We start from the raw sequence: 12539 nt of genomic DNA, 5'->3' as shown, positions 1-12539 counted from the left end.
GAGAGAGAATATCTATCACTGCAGAAGTTACAGTACAGGGACAAGAGAGGAATCTTAATAATCATGAGGACAAAAATCCTAAGAGAGAGAGAACTAGATGAGTTGAGGGATTTAGGGGTTTTAAAACTTCGAGAAGAGGTTGATTGATGAAGGAGTATGCAGGAAGAGAGGCCAGTCAGGGAGAGGTGAGGCTGTTGGACTCTCTGCACAATTTCAATTGTGTTACAATTGCGTTGGCAGTGACATACAAAATACTCTGTGGATAAAGATTGTACATACTGCCATAAGGAGAAAAAGTGTGCCTTTGTCGCTCTCAGCAGGTTCAATTCCTACAGCTAATGAGATAACATCAATCACTCAGTGGACCACTAAGCCGGTGGGCAATGGGCTGTACTTCTGATATACAGTCTTACGCTAAAGGTCAGCTTCCTGGACAGGTGCAGGAGCTTTTTTGGACTGTTGCCTACTCTCCCTGCTTCCTATCAGTAATTATCGTCACAGCCTGCAGCAGGAGTGCAGGGAAACAAACAGCAAGGGTGAAAAGAGCACTGTCTGTAAACTAGCATACTACTGTGAACCACCATAATGACTCTTACAGTATTCTTCATATCTTATGAATGTTGAATAATGGAATACTGTAGTGTTTTCATTCACCAAAAATTGATTTATCTAGTTTTGGAGCTGAAATCATCAACAGCAACTTGCATCAGACCGTTGTCCTGACAGCTGCCGGGGAAGTTGTGCTGTCTTCCACTGAGACATAGTTTCATCAGACGAGAGTACTTTCAACTTGAACATAAAAGTTTCACATTAGACTATTTCAGTTTTCTTCACATTTTCATCTCCCGTGAATGACCTATACTGGGTCTGTGAATTGCTTTCCTCCTCGAATTCCACAGCTATTTGTGAAAGTTAGCTTCATTTTTCAGACTGGCCTTTTTTCCTAATGAGATTTCTGTTTCCACAGTGCTATTGGCTAAATTATATTAGCTAACATTAAACTGGTGTTCCCCTTTCTGGTAGATACCATTTGATCCCATTGATGATTTGGTAAATATTTTTTAACAAGACACACTGTTACTAAAGAATGTATAAGGAGGAAATCAGGTAGTCCACCAACTACTATACAGAGACAATAGAATAGAAATAAATTATCCATATAATGGGACATGTATTCCTGCTGGTGTTGTTACACTTATTTGTATCTAAAGCATTGTTACATGGTGCTAGAATACAAACAATTACAGTAAATAACAGGATGACATTTAGACAACAGATTTAAAGGCCTTGCACACACTACAGGTGTTTTCACTTATTCTGGTTGATTAGACTTCTATTCAGGTTGAGCTATGTTGGGAAATACATGAAGGTGTAAGTTATCCGCCTAAGAGGTGCACTAAAGTTAACAGTGTCAGGCAGATGTCAACCAAACAAACTATAGACACCCACACAGTTTAAATCATGGGTGTACATAGTCCCAATATGAAGTCTCCTGTAAAAGAGTATTTTATATTTGCATGAGAGTAGTGGTTGTGCAATAACCAAGCATAACCATTCCACATTTTGTTCTGCAAATCAGTTGCAGGCAACATTATGAACAAGCTACTTAAGTTTTCTTTTTTTAAAGTTATGATAATTGCATAAAAGCAGGACATCTGCCACATTACATTTTATCTAAAATGAACGGGGAGATCTTAGTAGAGAAAATGAGGACATTATTTATTTGAGCAAACTCTATGACCCTGAATGGAGGTCACCCTTATAAATAACCAAATGTTAATATTGTAGCTGCAGGTATGGAAATCTCCAGTAATTGGTAGATGTGTGAAGTGCACTATGCGAAGAAGAGAGACCCAGTTTGTGGTGTGTGTATGACATGTGCACGAAGCACTGTGGTTAAGTTAAAACTTGTGCTGAGATGCTAATTAGCACTTCCACTGCTATCCCACTAATTACAGTCTCATATAAGCTGAAGCACTGACAGAGAGGAGAGGATGATTCAATTTTAAATGTGAATGCTCTGCTACACAGGAACTTGTCTCTTTGCTGCTCTCTGATGCGGTAGGAGAGTAGTAAGTGGTCAACTCCTTTCTTGAGATCGGGCCCGTGCTGAGACATTATTCATTCTGAGCGGTGCATACTGCTGAGCGAAAAGCTGATTCAGGTTCTTATAGAACTGTAAGGTGTTGCAAGAGGAAGGCAATGACCTTAAAGACTTATAATAAATTGTAACAATAGCTGTGAGTACTGTAGAAGTCGTGGCATGGATAGCTTACTGGGTCATTTTTCATTTGCTGAATTTCTCACCATTACTGTAAAACTCGCCACCACAATGGGTAATTCATCACCTCACCAGATGAATATAATTCTGTTTGAGATATTGTATTCCTCTAAGGATAACAGTGACTTTACTATTTGTATTTCTCAAACTATGTCCTCTCTATCAAAGCTTATTACGTAATTCAAGAGCAGTAGTATGAGTAATTGCCAGTGGTTAGGATTTCTGCAATAATCTCTGTTAGTGTTTCTAAAACCTTCTCCGTCTTTGATCAAAACCAGCATGTCACACTAACACAGGTTGTAAATACAGGTACAGGATGTTTTTTCTCCATGCTTATTGTGGGTACACAGTATGTTGTCGTCATGTTTTTAGCTATTCAGTTCAGTTTAGCCAAAGAAGCTTGTAAGGAGGGCTGTAAAGTGGGCCTGTGAAGGTCTAGTCGCAACCTGCAGATCAGCCTTCACACTCAGAACACCTTCCCTTTTTTGCAAAGTAGATGTGTGAAGCAGGTATTTTAACCTTTTTGGCATGTTCTTTATCATGGTTACAAACCAAAGGAGCAAGAGTGAGCAGTTTGCATGAGGTGGTGTGTGCAGAATGAAGCAACTCAGAGCAGCAACGACTAATGTTCATCTGAATGTAAATAATCATAATATACATTTTCTAACCTGGTATTCTCATCCCTCCTGAAGTTTTTACTTTGCAGAGTTACATAACTGCGAGATTCATAAATGCACAAAAGTAACATTTCCACCATTCTTCCCCACAGTTCATTACAGCTGCTATAACTTTCACTTTGTGTCATGGGCAGAATCTCACTGGAGGTGAGCGTATTGAGGGTCATTGTTCAATTCAGTTGAATTCAGCAGGCAAATATGTTAACGGCTATGGCTCACGCAGCAGTTGCTTTCTCTCCTTAGAAAGTATTTGACATTGCACAATGTTTGATTTACCCTTCTGGTGTGGAAGCCCTGGTACTCTAAATTCCAGCCATTACCTTCTGGTGAAACACTAAATAGCTATAAACATTTATTTATTCTCATGGAAATGAAGGCACTTAACATAAAGATAACATGTTGTTTACCACAGGGGTTGTGCAAGATGTCTTCAGTGCCACTTGAGAAAGCTCTTGGGTGTTGGGGATGAGTGGACTGGATTAGATTGCTTTGTTTTTATGCAGTATGTGTGTTTTGAAAAGAAATATCTAAATAAAAATATATATATAAAAATATCTTAATAATTTTCAATATACAAATCTAAATAAGATATTTTAATAAATGTTATGTATTTATTTTAAGTGGTTTATGTACTTGATAAATTACTTATTTTACAGGAAAATTGTGTGTCACAAATATTGTAGACCTAGTAAATGTTTTTATTCTAAATGCATTTTTTCTATCTCTCAGACTCCCAGAATCATTGTGTGCCTGCCAGTTTGAGGATCATTACAGCAAGAGAACAAATTTTGACAAATAGCTCTAGACTTTGTTGTTGGTTCCAAGATAGCAGAAGAGCACTTGTGGCTTTTTTTTTCCATATTATGCTTGATGCCAGGAGCACAGCATGGCATTTGTGTTCTTTCTGCTTTTCTCCTGCAATTAGCAACTGTAATAGACAGTAGTGGCAAGTCAAGCAGGCAAGCACTATCTATACCAAGAGCAAGATATTTCACACCAGAATAACGTCTTTTTAAAATCAATAAAACATGTTGCCATCTGATTTGAATGTTTTTTTTGTGATATGTAGTTGCTAGGTTTGAGTTAAGCTTTGCTGTATTGAGCTGTTGTACATTGCAGATGATATTTAATTCTGTTTGAAGACAGTATGTCAGCTGGTAGAGCTGACAGTGCGGGTTCCTGCGTGGGTGATTCCTATACTTCCATCAGTAGCTTGTATAGGCCCAGTGAACATGGTCGTCTTAGTTCTATTATTCACACTTTAATTCAGCTTCTCTCTTGGTCAGCACTTCAAACTATGCTTCATATGCTACTATAGCTATTATACTCTGGCAGTCCCAACAGAAAATCGGTGCGGTCTGTGTATGTTACCACTGACTCCAAGGGCTGCGTCACTGTGTTGTATTAATCGGCTTGATGAGTAGCGCCTGTTTCCCCTGGAGAAGGGGCTCTGCTCTCCCACTGGAGCCCTTCAATCTTTAATTACGGTGATGTGTTTGGACTCCTCTTTCCTCACAAACTTTGTTTAATCTCACAAACAAACTATTAACTGACCTTTTGGTTGTGAAGACAAGAGAGGGAAAAAATAGGCCAGTTTAAAAAGCATAGCTAACTCATTTGCAACCCAGACTCTCCCTCTAGCTGTCACTTAGAGCATGGCAGAAAATTGCCAGCCTGTCCTCTGTCCCAGTCCTGCTGTCCAGAAAAAAATAGGGTCCCTCCTAGATCCTGCAGAGCCAGCTGGGATGGGCGTAGCAGGACTGGCATGTGTGAAAAGAGCGTTAATCAATTCCCAGGCCTATAAGGTGATAGAGGTCAGCAAAACGTCTTACATTTTCCAAATGTCCCCGCATACTTGGTCAATACTAAAGAGCCGAGCCAGGCCCGCTGCTGGCATCATCGTAGCTTTTACCAAAGGCAGGAAAGACGCTGGCACAAGGAGCTAGAGAAGGTTTTTTTTTGTTTGGTTTTTTTTTGTCAGTGCTGGATTTCTTCCAGGCAGATTTTTCTGCTTAATCTTCACTTTAAATCTGCCCTCATCTAGCTTTCCTGGTCCGGCAAAGCCTTTGGGTTATGGCGGGGCAGATGATGCCCTGCAATGACCAGCTGTGACCCACAGTATCAACCAGATGAAGCCATACAGTCTGCGTGTGCGTGCTCATGTGTAAGAGAGGGACGTTTTGTGTATCTTTGGGTACAATGGGCATAATTGAATAATGTAAGTGTGAGGAGATTGCAGCTGTTATGACATTTTAAACATGGCATGAAAATAACTTTATTATTGCCTTTCATTTATTTTAATTTTAGTCTAACTTTCCCATGGCAACATTATATAAAATGTCTTGTATTCTCCTCTAACAGCTCTGTCTGTTGTGTGCCTGTTGTACTGTGTCAGAGGATAAAACCAAATGTGAAGTTATGAATTGCTTCTTCAGGACTGTGGCAGACGACAGGCGCAAGTCAGACTCTGGCTACTCCAGCTGAACCTTGAGTTCACTGTGGTGCTGTTCTCTTCAAAAGGCTGTGTTGGATTAACAAGTGTACCACTGACAGTAGCTAATCCTCCAGGGTTACAGAAACATTTATTATCTAGGCCATGATGGATTCCACATTTTTCTCTGGTTGAGCCACAAACATAATGATTACAAATGCTTGTTGGACTGTCCTACATCTGCCCAATGCCTACAGTATATCTATAAGGTAGCCAGCCTGAAGGATGATGTGATTTTTTTTATAGTTGTACACAGATTGCTTATCGTTAAGCTCTAGTCCCTTACTATTCCAGTTTGGCAGGTCAGCCCCACTGTGGTTATTCATCAGCCAGTGTAGATCATCATACCAGTCATATGGGATGATGCATAACTACATCACTGCATTGTGACTCCAAGGTTAGGCATCATCCAATAACCTTGTTTTCCTGATGGTATTGTTATGAATAATCAACAGAGGTAGTTTTTGGTCTCTTGAGCCCTTCAGCTGTTTTGGTTTCAGCATAACAACGTAGCTCAGTTTAATCACAGGGTTGAGCACTGCAATGCTGATATTGTTTTGAGCAGGTGTGGCATGTGATACTGAATTAGTGATTCAAATGATACTCATTCAAAAGGGCCCCTGTTTACTTATATTGAATTCTGAGCAAAAATTATATGCCTTCATAGCAGCGCTCACACATTTCTCTTTTCAGTTGACATCCCTAAGTGTAGTTGTGTAATCGTGCCATTTTCTTCTGACAAAATCTAATTTCTGTGCAATTTCATTGCATTGAACGGTTGGAACTATTTGGCATAAAAGCATCTATCATCATATGTAATGTGATGTAATAAGATATGTAATCTTATATCAATATATATATTGTGATAGTTTCTGCTAAATCAATTGAGAAACTGTTTAGTGACTGTATGAAAATGATTTGGGAGGAGAAGATGACAGAAAAAAGGGAAATTTTTATTTTGGCAGTTTCCCATCTTGAATCTGTTTAATTTTAGTCTTTGCAATATAGTTACATAAATACATAGAAATTACATAAATGCATAACACCAAAAAGACAACTTTCACTTACGTTGTGGTTCATAAAATGTGCATCTTGTTGTAAGTTCTGTCTCTGAATCAGGGTTTTCTTATTGTGTACAAAGATGATGCACATTGGAAATTCCATTAATATATCCCAGTTTTTTAAAGTCAAGGGTTAAAAGAAAATAAATAATAACCCTGGGGAGGGCCTTGCTTTTTTCCAAACTGAAACACGAGAGTCACTTTGGACAAAAGCCTCTGCCAAATGGATAAACATTCAACGCCCCTCACCATGCCAATAATTCTCTTAAAGTCGCTTATGGATAAAATAACCAGAAGGAAATGTCTTTTTTATCCTAATCCAGTGAATTAAATAACTGACAAATCACTAAACGTTATCACATTGATGCAAAAAATCCACAATTGCCACAAAACTAAAAAAAAGAATAATACATTTAACACGTTAGCCACAAAGGCTTAAGACATCCTGTGATATTAAAGGGATATCAACCCATTATAATTGATATGTAAGAATGTATATCACAGAATATATTATTTATATTGCCCACTTTAGTACTGTAGGCTGTAGTAACAATTCTTCTCCAGCTTCAACATCCTTCACCTCTCTATTGCTTTTTAAAATCCTTCCTTCTTTTTGCCTTTTCACTTAGAAATCAATAAAGTGACAGAGAAGCTACAAAACCGTAGACTGCTCAGCTGAACAACACCAACCATAACATCGCTAACCCTGGACACTCATCTTCCTCAAGCAATTCCTCCTCATTGATGTAATGGATGTGGCCCTGAAGGGGCTTTTTTTTGCACTTGTTTCCTCGGGGCAGGCTGCTGTTGTGCTCTTAACGGCAGCACACAGACATCATCCAGAGGCTATGGATCACAGCAGCCTTGGAGCAGCCTTTTAGGCCTAATGTTCTGTGAGCACTGGGAGTATTGATTCACTGTGTCACGTATGATTATAAACACAGATTAATAGACAGTACGTTTTCAGCTCCAGGCAAAGTAAAATGTTAGAGGAATGACATTTTGCTGCAACGTTTTGGCTCCATGTTTGGTTGTATAATAGAGATGTGACAGCTTCGACCTTCGATATATAGCATATAGTTTCACTCTCAGTATGTCCCAGAGGAGAAATGTATCTGCTGCTTTTCTTATGGTGTAAAGTGTGTGTTGAATACTGAAGTCAACTTTCCCCCAAAGTATTACACTGCTGAAGTTAAATAATTATTTGACAAGTTTACGGCCTTGTGTTTATAGAAGCTTCAATTTGTCATTTTTCTGGTTTTACGCAGTACTTTTGTCACAGTTTTTCTGATTTCATATTTAGCTCCATATTGAAGGAGATTTATTTCCAATTCATTGTTTCCATCTGTATCAAATTAATGATACCTACCAGTGGAGAGGCAAAGTGCTATGGGAGTGAAACTGGGATTTCAATGAGCCCCATGTGTCTCTGCCTGATAATACCAGAAGCGACCTTTGAGCATTGGGGTCAGGGATGAGCAGTCTCCCTTGTGAAATATTCAAACACTAAATATCTCAACCGAACTCAATCCCACTGTCTTATGTAACCAGGCAAGGTTTTCTGGCTCAGTCTTGTGCCAAGGGTTAGAAACCCAGAAGGCATCACATCATTTAGCTTTGTTAATTCATTCACTCTCGGCACTGCTGTGAAATTCCATTTAGATAGTGTTTCAAATTCTTCTCACATTATTTTGTGTCAATTTAAATGCATGAGAGGAAATAATAGAAATTTGAACACTATGGTTATTGTCATCCCAATGGGGAATAATTACTGCGCACCAAAGAAAATGGTTACATTTTTCAGGGTTTTACATTTTAGGATTATGACATTTTCCTGGTAAAACATCTCAACTCCTTTTTTTTTGTCTGTACCACTCTTGTTCTGTTACTTTGTTTTTTATTGCTTTTTTCTAGGACTTTATTTTTGCATCTCGCTTTCTGATGAGTGGGGTGCAGAATTCACTTTTTTGTCCACAGGCCAAATGACTATAATGTTAAAATTTTTACCATCCATTCAATAGATCTCCATTGTTTATTTTGTTTTTTTTGTCTGGTGAGTGAAGCAAATCTACCAACCACTTTCATATTTTACCAGCATTTGGCCGCTGGCCGGTGCCAATTTTGTGCCCTGCTGATGAGTCCATCAAATAACAAAAAAAAATTCCCCTCAGTATTCATTGCTGAGCATTTGAATTGGTGTATTTTAATATGCACCACAACCCCCAATAAACACTATTTCTCTCCTCCCCTAGCAAAGACCTCTAAAAGCTAACCTGCTCTTTTACGCACAATCCATGGCCTGGTAAGTCCAGCATGTTTTCAGCCATTGTAAATTATTAGTTTGTGGTACCTATGCAGGTTTGTCTCAGTCTCTCAGAATGATAGAACACAAACAGCCATGTTGTTGCTGTTTCAGGGTGTTGTGACTCCACAGTAACGTGGTGATGTTCCTTTACGGTGCAATGACTGATATAGGAATGAATGTGTCTGCTCCCTGTGTGAAGGACTGAACGCCAGTGTAATTAAAGGTTGGCTGAGGCTGGGCAATGATGAACTGTCTGCACACCAATGATAGTTGCCTCCTATTTCTGCTTGAATACCCACTCCAACTCCCACTGAGTGTTTGTCTCCTCTTTCCATCATGTCCCATACATGTCGTCTGCATCCCACAGCTCGGTGTTAGTTCGGAAGAGAAGTTGTGTCAGATGTTTGAATAGTCTCTCTGACTTCCTGCCACACCTGGGGGTGTTTCTGCAGTCACACACTCTCAGCATATTCTCATTAATAAACTAGTTGGTGTTTTCCCTTGTGATGCTGTCAGGGCTGTGTCTATCCCTGTTGTTTGCAAGGAAGCTACTCACATAGATTTATAATAACACTTTCCAGTCCAACTGAAATAAAAATGCATATATTTTGCTACATTGATATAGATCTGCTCTAAAGGATATATCTTGTTTTCTTTTTGGTGGAATGTAATAAAAACCAAAAGGGAGACAATTACATTTAATAATTCTCATCTTACTAAGTTCCCCCTGTCTGTGCATCTAGTATCTCTGTATCATTGGGATTCAGCTCTGTAGATAAAGACCTTATTTGCATATAGCCAGTGAAAATGTTGTTGTTTTTTTAAATAAATTTGTTAAATCATGCATACATCTTTCTTTGCATTACTTAGCACTGTCACTGTCCTTTCATCACCATGGCTGTGACATTGACTGATAGCCAAGCTCACAACCAAGAACAAGTCTGTTAACAGTGCATCTCATTATCCCATCCTATTCAGGATAAACTACCTGTGGAATAAATGTGCTAAAAAATCACAAAAATCACTCAGTCAAATTAGCTGGCTTATTCTGACAGAAATATCAGCAATTAATTTGGACTACCAGCTCATATAAGTTCAGCCCAAACAGTCAGGTATGAAATACAGATCAAAATGGACAAACAGACCAAGACCTAGAGGACCCACACAGGTGTTTTCACTTATTTTTGCCTTATTAGAAGTCTTATTAAGCGACACTCACTCATGCTCACAAAATAGGTGGGAAAGCATGGTGACGTGGTGACTACGGCTAGTGGTGGAAGTAAAATAACCTTTAACTTACTAGCCGACCCAGCAGGTGCTGACTGCGAAAGTGCTCATAATGACTTTTGTGTTGGATGTAATCGCTATGATGTCCTATAAAGTTACTGACATTTCTGAGGTCGGGTGAAGAGACAACAAGACTGTTGATGTTAAATTACAAGCTTGTTTACATCCACTGAGTTAAATTCCAGGCTGAAATACATGTGTGTTGATATTTCAGAATTAATTTACTTCTATTAGCCTTTCCTATTGTATCATGTAACACTATCAAACAGCAATATAATGTTAGTTAATAAGTAGGTATATGCTAACGCTGTTGTTTAACGGTAGCTAATTATCAAATATGTGGCTTTACCTTGAAATATGGCCTGATATCCATTTGCACTATCCATTGTCTTTTCAGTTGCTGATCAACTTGTAATCTGTAAAATGATATTGATTTGTCAGATTCCCAACATTTATATGACTTGCAACCTGGAACACAATAGCACAACATTTGAGCTTCCCACCCTGACCGTGACGTGACCTTGTGAGAATATGGTGAATTTTGGGCTCTCTTCCCTCTTAAAGGTCAACATTGCCAAGATGGCTTGCTTTTGGTCAGCTATCTTTTTGCATAAATTCACAAAAAAGCAAGACAAGCGGTGGAAATTAATTACATTAATGGTGGCCCAGTTTTTTATTTAGTCTCCCAGTAAGTGTAAGTGTCCCTGTGCTTTACCTGCTATGGCATGTCAAAATATCTGCTGTGAAAAAGCTCTATTAAAGTAGGTCTTTTTTTGTTGTGACCTACCTTATTTTTTAAAGTTGTCTGTTTTGATAGATATTCCCATCTGACAGAATGGGACACATCAATTTAAAGCCCATTTATTTCACTGGTATCTCATCCTGAGGGAGCAGCTTACAATATCAGACCACCAGCTCAACTGTCAGTCAAACACACCTAACAGCTCGCCCCTTTAGATGCTTCTGGGCTACAGGAGCATTTCAGGACATTAGCAAAGAAACATTTTTTCATTCCTTCAAAAATGAGAAACATGTGAAACATAGGTAAAGCTAAACATTTATCACATTGACATGACTTTTGAGTAGAAAAAGATTTTACTTGTCATTTTGTCCGTTGACTTTAATAGTAATTACCATTTAATATGTACATACTATACAAGCTTAATAAAGAGATGCAGATGAGATATGAAATAACTGTAAAAGGCGTTTGCAATCCTGTATATTGTTTAGGAATTGGTTGAGTCATTGGCCTATTGTTTGTGCTCCTGTTGTGTCTGGTTTGGTCAGTTAGGTTACAGACGGACAGACCTGCACAGCTTGGCCTCATCACTTCCATAACCCTTCACCTCTCACAGCAGCAGTGCAGGCAGGAATGAGGTGGCAGATATACTGCCCACTCCTTAGGATATACCTCTCTAGAGCACATTCACATACTTTACTGCACTGACACAGACACAAGGGTGTTTTCCCCTTGAAATACAATGGACCCAGGATAACCAAAAACCCCTTGGGACTGGGAGGCCATTTAAATCAGTGAAAAGTTCAGATGACTGAAGTGTGTTGAATTACCAAGGTGAAGCGTGTTCATTATATGAAGCACACACACAGTAAGGGCACACACATTCAAATACATCATTCTTTTAAGAGCGATTACATTTTTAAGTAATGGCTCCCTGTTTAAGGCCGTAAAGTTTTGCATTGACATCTTTATTTTTAAGTGTACATAGCGCAGACGTCTTCAACTAAGTGCTGGAATAGATTGTCTGTGAATTTGTCCCACTGCCAGCGGCCTCATCCTCTCTATCTCTCTCACTCTCTCTCTCTCTCTCTCCAATTATTGTTGGTGCTAAGTAAAGCAGCCTTAGAGCAGCTCTGCATGAGACTGCCCGCTGTCCAATCTCCATATTAAAGACTGATGAAAAGGTCAGCTTAACAGCACCTAAACAGTTATCGACAGGTCGGAAGGACGGAGGAGGGGAGAAGGGTGGGGAGGCTCAGTGATCTAGATAAATACCATACAGTCATGAAATTGAAACTGTCATAATATGCAGATTAGGAGGCAAGCTGAGATCATTGTTGAGGAAGAGTGGTTGTGCAGATGGTACCGCTCAGAAGGCACCTGAGGGTAGATGCCAACTGGTGTACTCACGGACAAGGTTCATGGTTAAAGTAGAAATTATGTTTGCTTTAAATACTGCATTTGTACGTTTGAGGTGCTGTCACGCCTTTATCTGGCATGAAATCCAACATTTATAGCCTCAGAGGGATGTATAATATCAGTAGAGTACTTTCAGTTTGAAGATTTCAGATCAATAGTGGGATCTGAAGCCCTCTTCAAGAGGAAATCATTTCTGTTGTAATTCTGTGCTGCCCTACAAAAACACTTTTTGGTATAGAGGATATTGCTGCCTCCAATTAGGGATGTAACGATTACCGG

The 12539-nt window shown here is 39.1% G+C and overlaps 1 protein-coding gene across 4 annotated transcripts in view; it reads left to right on the top strand.

The window, feature by feature from the left end:
* Window positions 1–12539, top strand: part of kaznb (kazrin, periplakin interacting protein b) — a 62083-nt gene that overhangs the window by 21596 nt on the left and 27948 nt on the right. The window lies entirely within an intron of this gene.

Source organism: Morone saxatilis, unplaced genomic scaffold, assembly GCF_004916995.1.
Source record: "Morone saxatilis isolate NCDOM2014 unplaced genomic scaffold, NCSU_SB_2.0 Contig18, whole genome shotgun sequence".
Lineage (NCBI taxonomy): Eukaryota > Metazoa > Chordata > Actinopteri > Moronidae > Morone > Morone saxatilis.
The sequence above is the reverse complement of the archived record's forward strand: the minus strand, read 5'-3'. Positions and strand labels throughout refer to the sequence as shown.